A 15540-nucleotide genomic window follows, 5' to 3' on the forward strand; every position below is an offset into this window, starting at 1 on the left:
AACAAAATCACCAAACTCTTTTTTTCGAGAGATACCACTGCCTCCTGTTGGTTCCTTCTCTCTTCTTGTGGCACTGGAGGAGAGCAGTTTGGGAGACCCCAGCATATCTCTCCCGTCCAACTGCTTCATAACTATACAAGGTCAATCTCTTTGACTTTTCTGTTGCCTCTTACATATTGTTTCTATAGAGTGAGTGTATGGATTATATACTAGATAAATAATGATTTACACGCATCATTAACTTTGTTCTGAGGCTGGAAACACTAAATATGTACGTACGTAGTAGCCTTTCTTACTCTGTAACTCCAGAATAATCATCACTGTATCTACTTCAGTGTGCACTATTCTTTTTTAAGTTAAAGTGAAGAAAATAACAATATGCATTTTCATGATTTAAACCATAAAATATTCGAAAAGTCAAGAAATGCAAAATCAGAGTTTCTGGAATAGCAAATCAGAGCACTAATAACACCAGTTGATGTGAGAGACATAATAAAGGAGTTAATGTTCAGAAGTCATTCTCTCTACCTCATAAAGATGTTATATCTGTATTTCTACATGTATGTTCCGTACCTGTACTGTTGTCTTTCAGAAATGTTGCGATTATATTAAAAATAAGCAAAGTATCATTGCTCCTCCTAAACAAAGCTCCTGATTCAGAACCAAGTGTGCTTTTTGTTCTACGCAAATCATAAGAATTGGAAAGTTCTCAATTTTGGTCTACAGGAATCTTTCATGAGTCAAAGTCTAAAATTCACATATTTTTCCTTTAACTTTTTAATTGCAGTATTTTTTATAATTATTGATTATAACATCCTTTATAACAACACATTAAAAGCAAATGCTTCCAAAAGGAGAAATGAAATCTCTATACCCATACAAAACTAGTGGAGCTGTAGAAGCAATCAAGGAATATGTATTTCTATTGCAAGTAGATCACAGGCTCAATTCGGGAAAAGCAAAAGCAAGTGAAAAATTTTCACAGAGTCAAAACAGGGATGTCAGAGTTTACTGTAAATTTAGAATGCCGACTTGAGTCAACAGTTTGAGGCAAACCTGCTGATAGAAAATTATTGCCAGCAGATAAGATCTATACCTTTCAAACGCTATGTAGATTGGCCTAGCATTTAATACTGCAAAAAATTTAGGTGGAAAACATATTTTTACTGAAAATACTCAATGAAAACAATATGTCAAGTGGTGCTGCAAAGTTACTTTTGTATTCATTCTTCATATTTGTGTATGTGCGTGCATACATATGTATATGCACAGAGAGAATGCATGCATATATATGACTACAAGAGGCATCCGCATTTAAAAAAAATTTCACCCTCATACTTTGAGTAATCATGTTGTCCTTTTCCATAAAAAGTCCTCTGTGGATTTATGAATGTGGATTTTTTTTCTCCCATGGCCTCCACGAGGACATAAAAGTGGGTTTCCAGCATATTAAGAAAGAAAAAAAAACCAAACCAAAACCTTTCAAGGGGTTGTATGAATAAATCAGATTTAAAGCAAACAGGCAATTTTTTGCTGGAAAAATATCACATTGTACACACAGAGCATGCCAGACTTAAAAACCATTACATGGCTTGCATGAAGGCTCTAAAACGTCCTCTTTCACACTTATTATCTTGCTGAAACGTACAATGATGTAAATTAAATGGATACAGAGTCCATATCTTAAATGCTTTGGAATACAACAATTAAAGAAGCAACCTCCTACAGATCATTATCTCGACAATGACAAATACATCTGCCTAGGTATCCAATGGTACTTGGGGAAAAATCCCCACGAGCTTTATGGGGAGAGACGAAAAAGAGCACAGTTCCCCCTTGACTCGAACCAGTTTGATGGTTTATAACACTTCATATAGTATGATTCTCTCTTTTCCCTTTCCTGGGCATGAAAGCAAGTTATTCTGGTGTAAGAGTGTAACTCCTCGAGGTCACTCACATTTTAGCATGTAACGTTCCCTGAGTTAGCTTACATCACACTGCAGGAGAAACAGGTTAATGCACTGGTAAGTCAAGGTGTCTTGGTATAAGCAAGCTGGAAGTAGATGATGTATCCCCTAAAAGAACTCTAACTCGTGTGTGTTTCAGGCAAAATCATCCCTGGATGGCCCAATGTTAAATCCCTGGTGTTTTCAGGCTCCTACATTTCACACACATAGCTTGCTCATTTAAACACAGGAGCTGAAGCAAGATTTGTTTCAGGTTTATGCTTTGGGTTTCATCTGTCCATTCATGTGTCCCCTGCTTTTGAAAGTAATTTTAACTAAGTTGACAAAAGTCAACTCTTGCTCCAGAAAACGTGTCCATGTGAGAGATTTATAGTAATACAGCTAAGTAATGTTACTATTAGAATATGCTAGAATAATCAGCAAAAGCAGAAATAATCTTGCACACGGACAAGGTCTAAGGAATTTACTGGGAATTGCAGAAGACAGCATGCATACATATTGGTATATGCACACAAGCACCTAAACACACAGTTTAATTGTGGCATCTGAGGAATTTACTGTGTATCAGCAAAGCCATGGTAACTGCCCAGGTCCATATGCCTACCCCACAGCAAATGGGAGGAAATTCAACCTCTTTAATTGTTGACTAATTACTTTGCATATCCTGCATGCTAGGCAGACACACAGACACCTACCACAGCTCAGCAGATGACAAGCCACCGGCTCATCCGTGCTCACTGGATTGTACATTTGAGCACCCTCTTCCAGAAGGGAGGCTGATTGATTCTGCTACTGTACCTTAACAGGTGAAATAACTAAGTAGCAATGGTTAAAAGCAGATCACAGCCAAAAAAGAAGCCCTAGTCATCCTAGCCAAGCTAAACAGTGGATAGTGCCAGACTTACTCCTTCCAGCCAGGCTGTTCTCTCCTTTCTCAGTTTTGGACACCTCTTTAAGTGTTTTGGGAGGTTTACTATTTTCACACTGAAGGGCCTAAGACGAAAAAGGGAGAGTGTTTGCTCCTCTGTGCAATGAGTTATTCTGGTAGGAATGCAAAAACAAAGTAGATCTAGAAAAGCAAGGGTCACTATAAGCAATCAAAACTCAGAAGTCCTCATTCATACCTGTCTCTCCACCAGTGAGTTCCCTGAAATACGTCTGGGAACAGATACAGATGCTACACTGAGTCAGCAAAATTCCTGGGGGCACCCCGGGTTGTTATGCACTCCTGTAATGGTCTTCCTCACCATTTAGGTGCATGCTCATTTTCCTTAAAAGCTAGGAACTTCATTTAACTATTATTTAAATCTTTGAGATGGGCGTTTAGCAAATGGTAATCGGATTTTCAACAACAATATGCAATCACTTATGAAAAGTCTGTTCTTCCTTATTTCAGCTTGGCAAGTCACTACTTAAAAATCTGATAGCAGGAGATTTTCCTTGCTGAAAGTATGAGTTTATGGCTCTAAGTACATGGCAAAGAGCCAACTTGTACCAGTTGTAAATGCAACAGTTATATTGCATTGCAAAGTAAGACAAAAATAGCAGAGCTCTGCTTTCTTATGGAGCACTTACAGTAATAGGCACTCATTTTAAAAGCCAGTTTTGAGATAAGACCACAGAATTGAAATCCTGCTGCACTATTGTGTATGTACATGTGTGCAATTACCAAAATCAATGACTAGTAATTAAAAGTCAGGAAAAATAACACTCTAACAGATGCTCTTTCTACTGCTCTGAAGATTTGCAACAAAATGTACTTATGTAATAGCTCTGTTGAGGTATTCTTTTTTCTGCCTCTTTCTCTCTCATTTTGTGGTCACAAGTTTATATCAGACAACTTTCAGAAAAGACATTTGATTCTTTGAAAACCTTTGTCCTTTGTGAGGAAAGAGATGGAAATAAGAGAACAGGATTGTTTCTCAGGTACTTAACTCTCAATATGACAATTCAATTAGTAGAAAAATGTTCTTGTTAGGTCACTGATGATATGATTTAGGAGTTTATTTTAACTAATAGAAGAAATGTTCAGAATGAGGAAATGGAACTGAGAGAACTTGCATTGCAGACTGAAAGCCAGACTACTGACATCAACTGGTGTTTTACTATACATTTCCAAAGACTTACAACATTTGTTGGAGCTTGTTTACCTATATGTACAGAGTATGCCATACAATATATATGCACTGACTTTTTCTTAAAAGTCTAAGACAAATTTTAAAACAACAAGAACAAAACCCCAAGCCCAAACCAACTCCTAGCAACATATGTTTAAGTTCCTAAATACCAATCTGCTTTGCTAAGCATCCTTCAGCGTGTCACTGATTACACGATAGACAATTGTATACATGCTGTATCAGAGTTCTACTTTAAGAATGAAAAAATTATTTAGGAACATAATATTTAGGATGCATGTTCTGGAGAATGTATCTTTAGGGATTGAATTAAATGCAAAAAAATTAACAGGAATGTCACAGACGAGAAGAATTGTGTTTAATGAAGGCAGGATTCCCCATAGCTCTAATTTTTTTTTTTCCCACTAAAAACCTAGATGTTTAATTGTGTTTTACTGCAAAGACTTTAAATCATTCACTTCAATCCAACCAGCCAAAGATCAATCATTTCATGTGTCTCCCTGAAAGCTGCATTACAGCTAAACAGCGTAAGAAGTACATTCAGGAAAACCCTATACCATCTGGCCACATCTGGATGGGTTTTGCTCCTTTTTGCATTCTTTCTTTTAGATGAGCATCAAACAACACATTTATATGAATGCCCACGTGTTCATGCACATGTGCACACACAGACATCAGTAGCTGAGGCCATTAACTTACATAGATCAAACAGAGAAAGAGATCTCACTGGACTTTTACAGCATAATGGCATCACATTATATTTTGCAAAATTAAGTATAGAAGCTTTCAACAGAAGAAGTTTCAATTCTAAAAGCAGGGAGCCGAAACAACAACATCTTTGCCAGTACCTGCCCACACTGGGCCACTTCCTTGATCGCCTGAGAACACGTCGGCTTGCACAAGGGAATATGTCACGGTGAAGATTCACAGCTACTACAGCTAAAACAATTTCACAACAGCAATCACATGGACCTACTTGTACCTGCGCGGTCGGCTCTGTTCTAATGCTCTGATAAATGCAGACAGTAGGCAACTTTCATAAACATCTAAATTCTTAATGCATACTATTGCTTACTCTTTTGCAAAGTCAGCAGGAGGGTTTGCACATTTCTAAACAAGATAACAATGTTAATGGAAAATACCGTTTCAGAAGTCCTGTAGTTGGAACTATAGCATTTATTCCCTCCCTGAAGAATCATTTCTCTTTTCTGAACTTGATTGTGTGTTCACCTACATCCATACAGTTATGCGACACTGCTTTCCCAGAGGCTACCGGGAATTTGCTGGATGGAAGCTAAGCACTGAATAAATGATGATAGAGAAGATAAAATGAATGTCACAAAGATGTACGTACTGCCTGGACAACACAATTCCTACACGATCAAAAATTCTAACTCAGCATAGAAAAGAAAAAAAAAGGGAATGTAAGACTAATTATTCTGTAGCCTGATGGAGACAGCTAAAAAAAAATAAATTGATTGGGTTAGATTAATCATAAGTAATTGGGCCAACAGTAAGAGCTCATTCTTTCATTAGCTCCTGGTTTGACAGACCAAATCAATTCATTCCTTAACCCTGCAAGATCCTAATAAGATTTATCTAAAAATGGAGCCATACTTCTTTAGTTATCTGTAGCATGAAGACACTCAGAAATCAATTGTTGTGGCCATAAGTGGACACTTCCTTTTCTTCCCAGGAAACATAAAGTGACAGATTAAGATACGTTCGAGCATCACACCCCAAACAAATATCTGAACAAACAACGTGGATGGGAGCTCACACGCTGATGCAGAGGTTGCATCTTAATGGTTAGGAACGTAATCCAAGGTGAAGGAAACCTGTTTCCCACAAAGTAAATACATCTAGACTGCAAAAGAAAATCTGCATTTGCAAATCGTTCCTTCTGATTATACCTGACACGCACAGCAGAAAGGAGTATAGGAAGCAATGCCTTGAATTCTCCTGTATACAGTGTCTTCAGCTTGTAGACAGCTCTTCTTCCTACGTCGCATTTTCTGTTCCTTTTGTATGCCTCTCAGATGTAAATTTATTTTTTGTTTTTATGTTGATTATCACAGAATCTATACACAGCATTTATACTGAATACCATCGTAGGATTTTCAGAGGGTTATGAACAAAGCTACCATGTAATTCTTCAAAAACTATTTTGAAGAGAAAAAGAAAGTATTACAAAAAAAGACACTTTTTTATATTTGAAGGCAAAATTGCTTGCTTTAAAAAAAAGCTTAAAACTGCATTGATGAAAGCAGTTGTAGAAGATTGTCTTTGACTAATTGAGACATTTTATATTATATTTAAAAAGAAATAAACTCTTCTTATCCAAAGCATAAAATATTTGCACATATATATCTTTTTTACATTTTTCTTTTACTACAGGAGAATTATACAGAAAAAATGTATGCAACTGATTTGATGTCTGTGTCACTTGATACTCAAATGTAGTTTATATCCTACACATTTTTAAGATATTGTAATTTTTTTTCATTATAACTCAATGGCTCTTTCCTTCTTTATGCAAAATTTAGGTTTTTACATCAAATTAAAGATATAGATAAAAAATCATCCATAATAAACAAACAAACAAACAAATAATTATAAAGAATCATAATGCAGGCCATATGACAGTAGTCAATAATAAAACACTGTGAATAAGCTTTTGAAACGTAGGTCTTGTGCTGAAAAAGACTGTGCTGAAAAGATTGAAAATGCAGACCACCACCTGATGTGTAAGAAGAAACGTTGTAACTTAAGGCTCTGTCCACTATTTTTGCTGTTCAGATAGCATTCTGCAAATCCTAAGCTCATACGAGAACAATAATGGGAAGCTGTGAAATGGATAGATAGGAGAATGAATATGGGATGGAAAAGGCTTTTAAAAAAAGGAGGAAGTCATGGCAGAGATGTGAGGTTTGCAGAATGGCGACAGTGAGGAAGAGGAAGAAGCTCCAGGGGTGTGAAGGGAAAATGATGTGAGACATGAGAATATTGTCCTCTTTGAGCTTGAGGCCTTTTCCTGTGGAACACAGTTACTTTGTCAATGAGATGTACCTTAAAGCTGGCATGACAAGACACAGAAAAGAGATGAGGGGAAAGGAAAAGGGAAAGGAAAAGAGAAAGGGAACAACACGGTAGTGTAACAGCTAGCTTTTCTGAAGTGGAAATAGTCATGTGTACTGAACATACCTGCTAAATTAATTTACATCCCGCTATTGCTTTATAATGCTCTCTTGATTTAAGTTTATTTATTCTTTGTTAGTGAGGTGTAGGCCCAACTCTTGATGACATTGCAAATATAAAAATAAGCAAGAATAGATCATGCATGCAACTTCCTCCTCTAGAAGCCAACATTAAACCGAGGAAACACACTGCATATGGCCCCCACCCTATAAATGAAACCAATATATTCACAGCAGCATCTGTATTTTAAAACGTTACCCAGGAAAATTATTTGGCTTAACAAAACAGAAGCATGAAAATACAGGGACTTTTATATACTACAAGCATTAAATGCCCCTTAAGGTAAATATTCAAGAGAAATTATACTGTCTAACTTTACACATGCTGCATTTGAAAACAGTTTGACTCTAGATAAACCAGTAAACACCACTGCTGAACTATGGGTATGGACAGTGTTTAGTCATTACTCCTCTACCTCATGGGTTAAAGGAAAAAAAGAAATAACCTATCAGAACAATGTCCTAACACTATTTGTATTAAGACACAGTTTTGTGTAGCTGGCTTTGAGATTTAGGACCATTTCATAATTTTTGTAAAACATTAGAAAAAAAAATAATTAAAAGAATCTTTTTTTTATGGAGTGTGGTCTGTTCTGATGAGAATTTCTGAGATAAATATTCCAAATTAATTACCGTGTCTACTCTTTTCTCTCCCATCTTCCAGTTCCAGATTCACCCGGTAAAGGTCACCACAGACTCTAAATGCCATCACATCCAGCTCCAACCACTGAGTGCTCCACTGCTGTGCTGCTGAATACGATGCTCCGAGGGTGCCTTGCGAAGCTGTTCCACCCGACGGAGCCAGCCGAGCGGCTGCGGGTCGAGCAGTGGCTTCGCACCCTCGGATGGTCTCTGCCCGCTCTCCCGCACGAGGCTGAGTCAGCGCAGAGCCCAGGAGGGGCACAGTGGCTGAGCTGGGAAAGGGGCACTCAACCTCTTTGCAACCGGAGGTGGAAAGGAAGACAACAATGAGCATCAGAGTTTTGAGGATGTTCCACCTGTCCTATCAAACTAGGAGGAGGAGCAATGTTTACTAAACTAAACCTGGTAGTTGAGCAATGAATAACTCTGAGATGAGTAATCCTGAAATTCTAGCTGTCAAGTGTCCTACTCTTACTGGTATGTATTTTCCTTAAAACATCATTGAGACATATTCCAGAACAGTATTCATGCATATTTCACTTGAAGGCAAGCCTAAATCTGAACAGCTATGTTTTAAATTCTCTTTCAAGAAAAAGATCTTCCAAATTATCAGTAAGAATAATTTCCAGAATATTTCCTCCCAGATAAGAGCCTTTCAAGATTGCCATTTATTATATTCTAGCGCAGTAGGGTTTACAGTATTGTGCCAAATGCGATATACCGAAATTTTTGGGCTTACTTTCTCGATGAAGGTTATTAAGAATGGATTATCTACCTAGCTTGTATCAATCACTGCAACACCACCATCTCAACTGGAGGAGGAGAGCAGAGCAGACATTATTTTCCAGTCTTGTTTCAGCAGTGTTCAGAGACATAGCTGCAGGAGCCATAAGCCTTCATCTGAAATTATTTCTGTTGCTCAGAAGTCTACTGATCACAGTTGGCCAAACCTGGACACGGAGTTCATTGAATTCTGTGAGCTGTGTAAAACCTTCTCTGAATAAACTAGTAATTTAACAGTACACAAGAGGTATTAAGATTGAGAAAGGAGGACATGCTGTTAAAATATCTGTGGTTTGGCTGTGTTTAAGTACTACTAATGTGTTTAGTAAAGGGATAAAATAAAACAGCACCTAGAGTACACACCTCATGAATCCTATCTCTTATTCTGATTTTTCTAACAATTCTTGTTTCTTTTTCTAAGAAAAGTGAAGATGTGAAGGTATTCAAAAGATGAAATCATTACAGCATTGTTAAACTGGTCATTTTTCAGGAAAGCATCAATGTGGTATACCTACTATGAGAATTTCAATAGAAAGAAAACTTCTGAAAATAAACCTCACCCATGCTTCCTTTTGAGCGTTGCTATTTGGGTGACATAAAGCTGAGAGAGACAACTATTCTGAAAAAAAACCAATAAATACGATACTGTTGATACAAATGGAAAAGATACAGCAAAGCCTATGTGCACTTTCTAGCTAGCTAGTTGGAGAGAAATCTGTTTCACCTTCCTGGTAGAAACATTGCTGTGCAGCCAGCCTTGAAGAAAAGAAAAAAGGCTGCTATATTCTTTTTCTCCTTACACCCAATTAGATTTTTTATTCTTTTTAAGAGAGAGAAGTCCTTACCTCCCTTCTTTTCCTTAAATGAGAGCATCACAAAGATTTGCATACAAAAGCACTTGAGTATTTGTACTGCAGTATATCTGGCAATTATCTTACAAGAGAAAGCATTCGTTTTAGCCAACTGCCACAGGCTTGGCATTACTGAGAGAAGTAGAAAGCATTTGAATGTACAGAAGAAAAGGGATATTCCAGCTTTCTACCAGTTACCTTGAACATACTTCACGTTTAATTTCACCCTGTTGCCACAGGCACTGTGTTGTTATGACAGGTGATCTGCCATTGAATAGCTGTAAAGGAAAATCAACAAAGGATCGCTTCAGCGATTTTCAGTGCAATTTATTGGAGCTTGTATCTTGCGGCTGCTGCCGCCTGTCGGGGTAATGACACATGATGGGTGATTAAAGTGCAAGTCCCTAAATCAAAGTTGTGCCGATGGTCTGAAGAGGCAGAAAACAGCGTTCAGACCCTGTTCATTTCTCATAATGGGAGGACCTCATTAAGAAAAAAAAGTGCTGTTTTACTAACAAGAGAAATTACTTGTGTCTAGGGAGAATTCTCTTGTTTCCAAGATTTACCTTAGCTTTCTTACAGCATCTTTTCGACTTTTAATGAAAATAAATAAGTAATTAAAACAGATAGAGAGTGTTACCATCCATCACCACTGACTTGGAATTTAAACTGAACTTTACTGTAGTTTGTTCACATCCTCATATTTACCACAGTTTTTGCCTTTGTTTGCCATGAAATAGACAGTGAAAGAGAGAGCTGCCTGTCATGAAGGTAAGGGCAAAGGTAGGTGCTCTCCAGCTCATGAGAAAGGACACTTTGGGATGCAAGAGTAGTTTCAGCTCACTGAAATGATTTTTCGTTTTCTTTCCCTTTACCTTACTCTTTCATTCTGAGGAGATATGCAAGTAATCCAGCTAAAGATTTTTACAAATTTTGGTCAAATTTGTCCATTGGACAAGAATGCACTCTGCCTGAGATAACCACAAAATAAGTATGAAGAAGCAAATAACTTAAAAAGCCCTTTGTTTAAAGATGGCAGAATGTCAGGAGAAGAAAACAGTAAAACAGAGTACACAATCAGACTAGGGGACTTCTGTTTTGCCACAGAAAATACTATTATTTACAGACCATGGCACTGTGAAAAATAGAGCAAGGACAGATTAAGAAATATCAAAATAAGTGGGCTCAGGTATATTTGACATAGTATGCCTGTTGTTCTTCCTCTAATAATTTTTTGAAGCTGTTAGATGGTTATTTTTATCTTCCTTTACAATATAGCATGGATAATCTATCTTTGCAAATGCAGAACAGGCAATGCCACTCTTACTGACATCTTGTGGGATATATGCATTTTTAATGAGAAATTGGACATAAAGAAAAGGATAGCATCTATGTATAAATGCTATTCTTTTCATACACAAGGAAAAGCAGCAATCGGACAGATCTCAACATTCCTATATTGTCAACAAGGAATTATTTTCCAAAAGACTCAAACGAGCATTTAGAGGCACCCTGGTGAGCAGAGCACAGTGAGTTCTCCATCACAGCTTGCTGGCTTTACCGCAGGTGCTGCAGCAAAGCAAACTCATTTGACTGGCCACATGGGAAGTGTGCCTTTATCCTGCCCAGATAAAGTTTCACGGAGCAAGCCAGGCATAGACTTCTATCCATTTTCATGAAGAAATGCTGCAGTGTTTCAGCCATACGGCAGAACAATTTTTAGCTAGCAGTGGAGGAAACAGCTTCACTAGATTAGAATACATTTTCATAAGCATCTTTTGGGCTTGTTTGTGTTTATAACGACTATTATCTTTTGTTTCTTTTGCAGTAGTAGCTAGTTATGTGATCTGGGCCTCTTTGTTCCATGAGTTGTCTGAAGATGAAGAGAAACAAATCTTGCCTGGAAGAGGTCACAGTCAACATGGACAACAGGCACTAAAGGAGGGAAAGGCAGCAGAAGCACAGGGTGGTGAATTACCACAGCCAAGACCCAGGGCAGCTGCAGGGGCAGGGCACTAGATGGACCTCTACACTGTCACCAGGCTCCCTTTCCCAAATAGCCTCTTCTTCTGTTATTCCACCAACTCTTGACATAGATAACAATTTTAGAAGTTTTTTTAAAAATGTTTAAGTGGTGAAATTTAGCATTAAAAGTATTAGCTGGGATTAGTATGTTCCTGCTGGAAGGAGGTGTGGGTCTGACTGATGGCTTTAGGTTTATGTATTAAGCACATATAATGCAAATAGTTAAGAAGCATATTTGAGAGGAAAGTGAATGAAGCAACTCTATTTTCTTGGCAGACAGGATTTTTTGGAAATGTTTTGGCAATCAGATTAAAACTTCTCCGTCTACACTCTGACATGAAAATAAGTGATGGATTTAGGAAGGGGCAGAGCTAACATGACTGCCTCCAACAGATTATTTACATAGGAACATACATACCTTAACGAAAGCTTGCTTTTCAGGAGGGAGTTTTTTCACAATACCGTTCTATCGTGTTATATATAGCCCCTAAAGTGGAATTAGGAAGTGTGACGTTTATTCAGATAAAGGCAGGCAGGCAGTCCATTTCAAGCAGACATGTCTTCCCTTGTGACTCCCAGGCAACCTTTAAATAATTTTAGTTCTTCCCTTCATGTTAAAGGCTCATTATCTTTTCTACAAATTCTTCAGAAGTCTTCTCATCCCAAGCACCGGGAGTAATTTCTTAAGACAGCGCTAGATTCCTTATTCCAGATCTCGCTCAAAATTTTCTAACATTGTATGTCTTGGTGAACAAGGAATTTGAGAACTACTTATCCTTGGTTCAGAAGAAGAGGAAAAAAAAATCACTGATCATTATTTTTGTGTCTACCTCTTGAAAAGAAAGGGAGAAGGATAACAGCTGCTATGTGAAGCTTTTCTGCTTTCATGGCTGCCATTCTAGCCTGTGGTTCCTGATTCAGCATCGACTCTGTCAGGTCTTTCTTTTCACATTTCAGTTAATATTCTTGAAGCCTCTTTCTTTTCCTCTCATTTTTTTCTTTGCACTCCCTCCTCATACAATCTCCCTTTGACCAAGAAGTTGGACCATCTTCTCTGCCATGAAGGCGTAACGCAACAAACAGGCACTAAATAAATCATAGAATCACAGAATCATAGAATGGTTTGGGTTTGAAGGGACCTTAAAGATCTTCTAGTTCCAACCCTCCTGCCATGGGCAGGGACACCCTCCACTAGACCAGGTTGCCCAAAGCCCCATCCAACCTGGCCTTGAACACTTCCAGGGACGGGGCTGCCACAACCTCTCTGGGCAACCTGTTCCAGTGCCTCACCACCCCCACAGTAAAGAATTTTTTCCTAATATCTAATCTAAATTGACCCTCCTTCAGCTTAAACCCATTACGCCTTGTTCTGTCACTACACTCCCTGATAAACAGTCCCTCACCAACTTTCCTGTAGGCCCCTTCAGGTACTGGTAAGCTGCAATTAGATCTCCCCAGAGCCTTCTTTTCTCCAGGCTGAACAACCCCAACTCTCTCAGCCTGTCCTCACAGGAGAGGTGCTCCAGCCCTCTGATCATTTTTGTGGCCCTCCTCTGGACTCGCTCCAACAGCTCCATGTCTCTCTTGTACTGGGGCCCGCAGAGCTGGATGCAGTATTCCAGGTAAGTGGAAACTTTTATCAAACATGAATTAAAAGAATCACCTGTGTGTAAGAGGGTTTTTAAGTCCACAGTGATGCTATCAATGGTTAGCATCAGCATACATGACGTATCTGTGCTACAAGGGACAGTCAAGAAGTGAAGGACGTAGCTGTAAAGCAACTGCCTGCTGCCATGTCTGTCTTTCTGAGAGGCAGTCTCATTTCACAATCAGTGAAATCCATCTAAGCCACTCTAATTTTTTATCAGGTGATTTGAGCTACTGCTCACAGACAACCCACATATAGACTGAGGGAAAACAAGATGCTAATTTGTCACAAGGAAGCCACAACAAGATGTATCAATGTTAAGCTTTGTTTATCTTTTGGAAGGCTGTTTCTTACCAACTTTGTCACCCAGAAACAACTGCCTGAGCCAAGTCCCACCTTCTATCTCTGAGTAAAAGCAGTATTTAGGGTGACTTTGTGGACCAGGATCAATTAATTATGAACACTGAATTTAATGAAGGAAGGTTTTTATCCAGTAGTAGAGCTATTCCTGAGGACTAGGGTACAGAAACAGGCTTGTGGGGGAGAGGGAAAAGCAGCCAGAATAACCAGAGAAAAATAAAACAATGAATGAGAGGATACAGTACCAGAGAGAATAAAGGCAGGTCCAAGCCCTCCCTTTGGAGTCACTCCACTTGACCAGGTGCAAGTATTACGTGCCATAACCATGCCACCAGAACAAGGGATCCAGCTATACCCAAAGCCCACGATGGCACACTTCCCCAAAGCAACTTGTCCTTAATGTGTGCTTGATTAAAGCTAACGCCGTGCCTCTTCTATGCACGCACCAACACGCTAACGGCATTTGCTCTAACAGCCGTGCTGGGAGCAGTATGTGTGTTAGTGTGGATGTGTGAGGGTGTACAGACGTGCTTGCCTGCTATCTCAGAGCCGGAGGGGTTTTCATTAGATTCAAACAGCTACTGACTCTCCAGGGAAGCTCCTGCTCTTATTTGATAAGGGATGCTCTTTTATCACACATGAAACTGCATGCAGTGATCAGGCAGGCAGTGTGCATAGCTGCCAACCAGAGGAAAGCCATTTTTTTGGTAGCATATTACAGCAGTGCATTGCTACTACAGTTGAAGATTGGCCCAAAAATTGCCAGTTATGGAAACCACAGAAGGTGGAACTTCTACTGACCCACAGAAAAAGTATGCAATTAATATACTTTCATGACAGTTTGGGATATCATGTTATTTGTCAGAAGAAGAAGCCACTATGGTAAATCAGAGTGGAGAGGACATCTGAGGTACCGGGGCTGGCAAATCTAACAAAGTTGACACTCTTCCTTTCAAAGAACTTAGTTATTCATTCTCTGACATCACAACAAACAAACACCACTCCTAAACCTAAACATCAGTGGTCTAAAGTGTAGCTCTCCAACGGAGAATAAATTGGATTTTCTTTCCTTTCAGAAAAAATAAAATATCCTTTTTACTTTCAAGGACAAACCTTTTTCAAGCTAATTGACACCTCAGAACTTCAAAGCACTCAGTCAATCTTCAAAAATCCTGCAAACATGAAAGTGCATGGCTTGGTGACCTCCTTCAATACCGGTCTAATAGGTCATCCAGGAATATTTGGCATGCTGAAGTGTCAATAGTGTCTTTTTTTTCTAGTGAGAAATTATATTATCTCTACAGCATTTTTTTCAGAATATTTCCTCTATATTCTCAGCTATGTTCATGTTTGAAGGAGTTATAGCTAACATGCACCTAAAATCTGGATTGCTTTTGTCTCTTGTGCCTAGAAAGTACAGATAGGTTGAGGTTGCATATGCATTCCAGATTCAACAGAATTAGATGCATTTTCTGAATGTTATCTGACAGTGGCTAAGTCAAAATTACTACTGTGGCTGTATCTATAATATAGTATGTTATAGCATCTTGTGGTATCTACTGTAATTGTACCTATAGTAGTTATATATACTATCTTGAGAACTGATTAAAGGCCTTTTTAATCCATATTTTCTTCAACTTCTGAGATTTGTAACTGTTGCTGTGCGTATTTCTTATTTGGATTTTTTTTTCACCCTTGACCAAAGAATTGTCTTACTCCCCCTTCATTACTCAGCTGTAGCTCACAGACATGATACAAATTGTTTAAATGAGATGTTAATCCTTTTCATCTTTACGTCTCCTTTTCTCCCTCTACTAGACAATGTTTATTATTAATTATACTACCAGGTGCTACCGCATGCAGCTGAATACC

General features: G+C 38.5%; 1 protein-coding gene across 2 annotated transcripts in view; it reads right to left on the bottom strand.

Annotated features, from left to right (window-relative positions):
• Positions 1 to 15540, bottom strand: part of DSCAM (DS cell adhesion molecule) — a 471940-nt gene that overhangs the window by 132801 nt on the left and 323599 nt on the right. The window lies entirely within an intron of this gene.

This window comes from Balearica regulorum, chromosome 1 (genome assembly GCF_011004875.1).
Source record: "Balearica regulorum gibbericeps isolate bBalReg1 chromosome 1, bBalReg1.pri, whole genome shotgun sequence".
NCBI classification, from domain to species: domain Eukaryota; kingdom Metazoa; phylum Chordata; class Aves; order Gruiformes; family Gruidae; genus Balearica; species Balearica regulorum.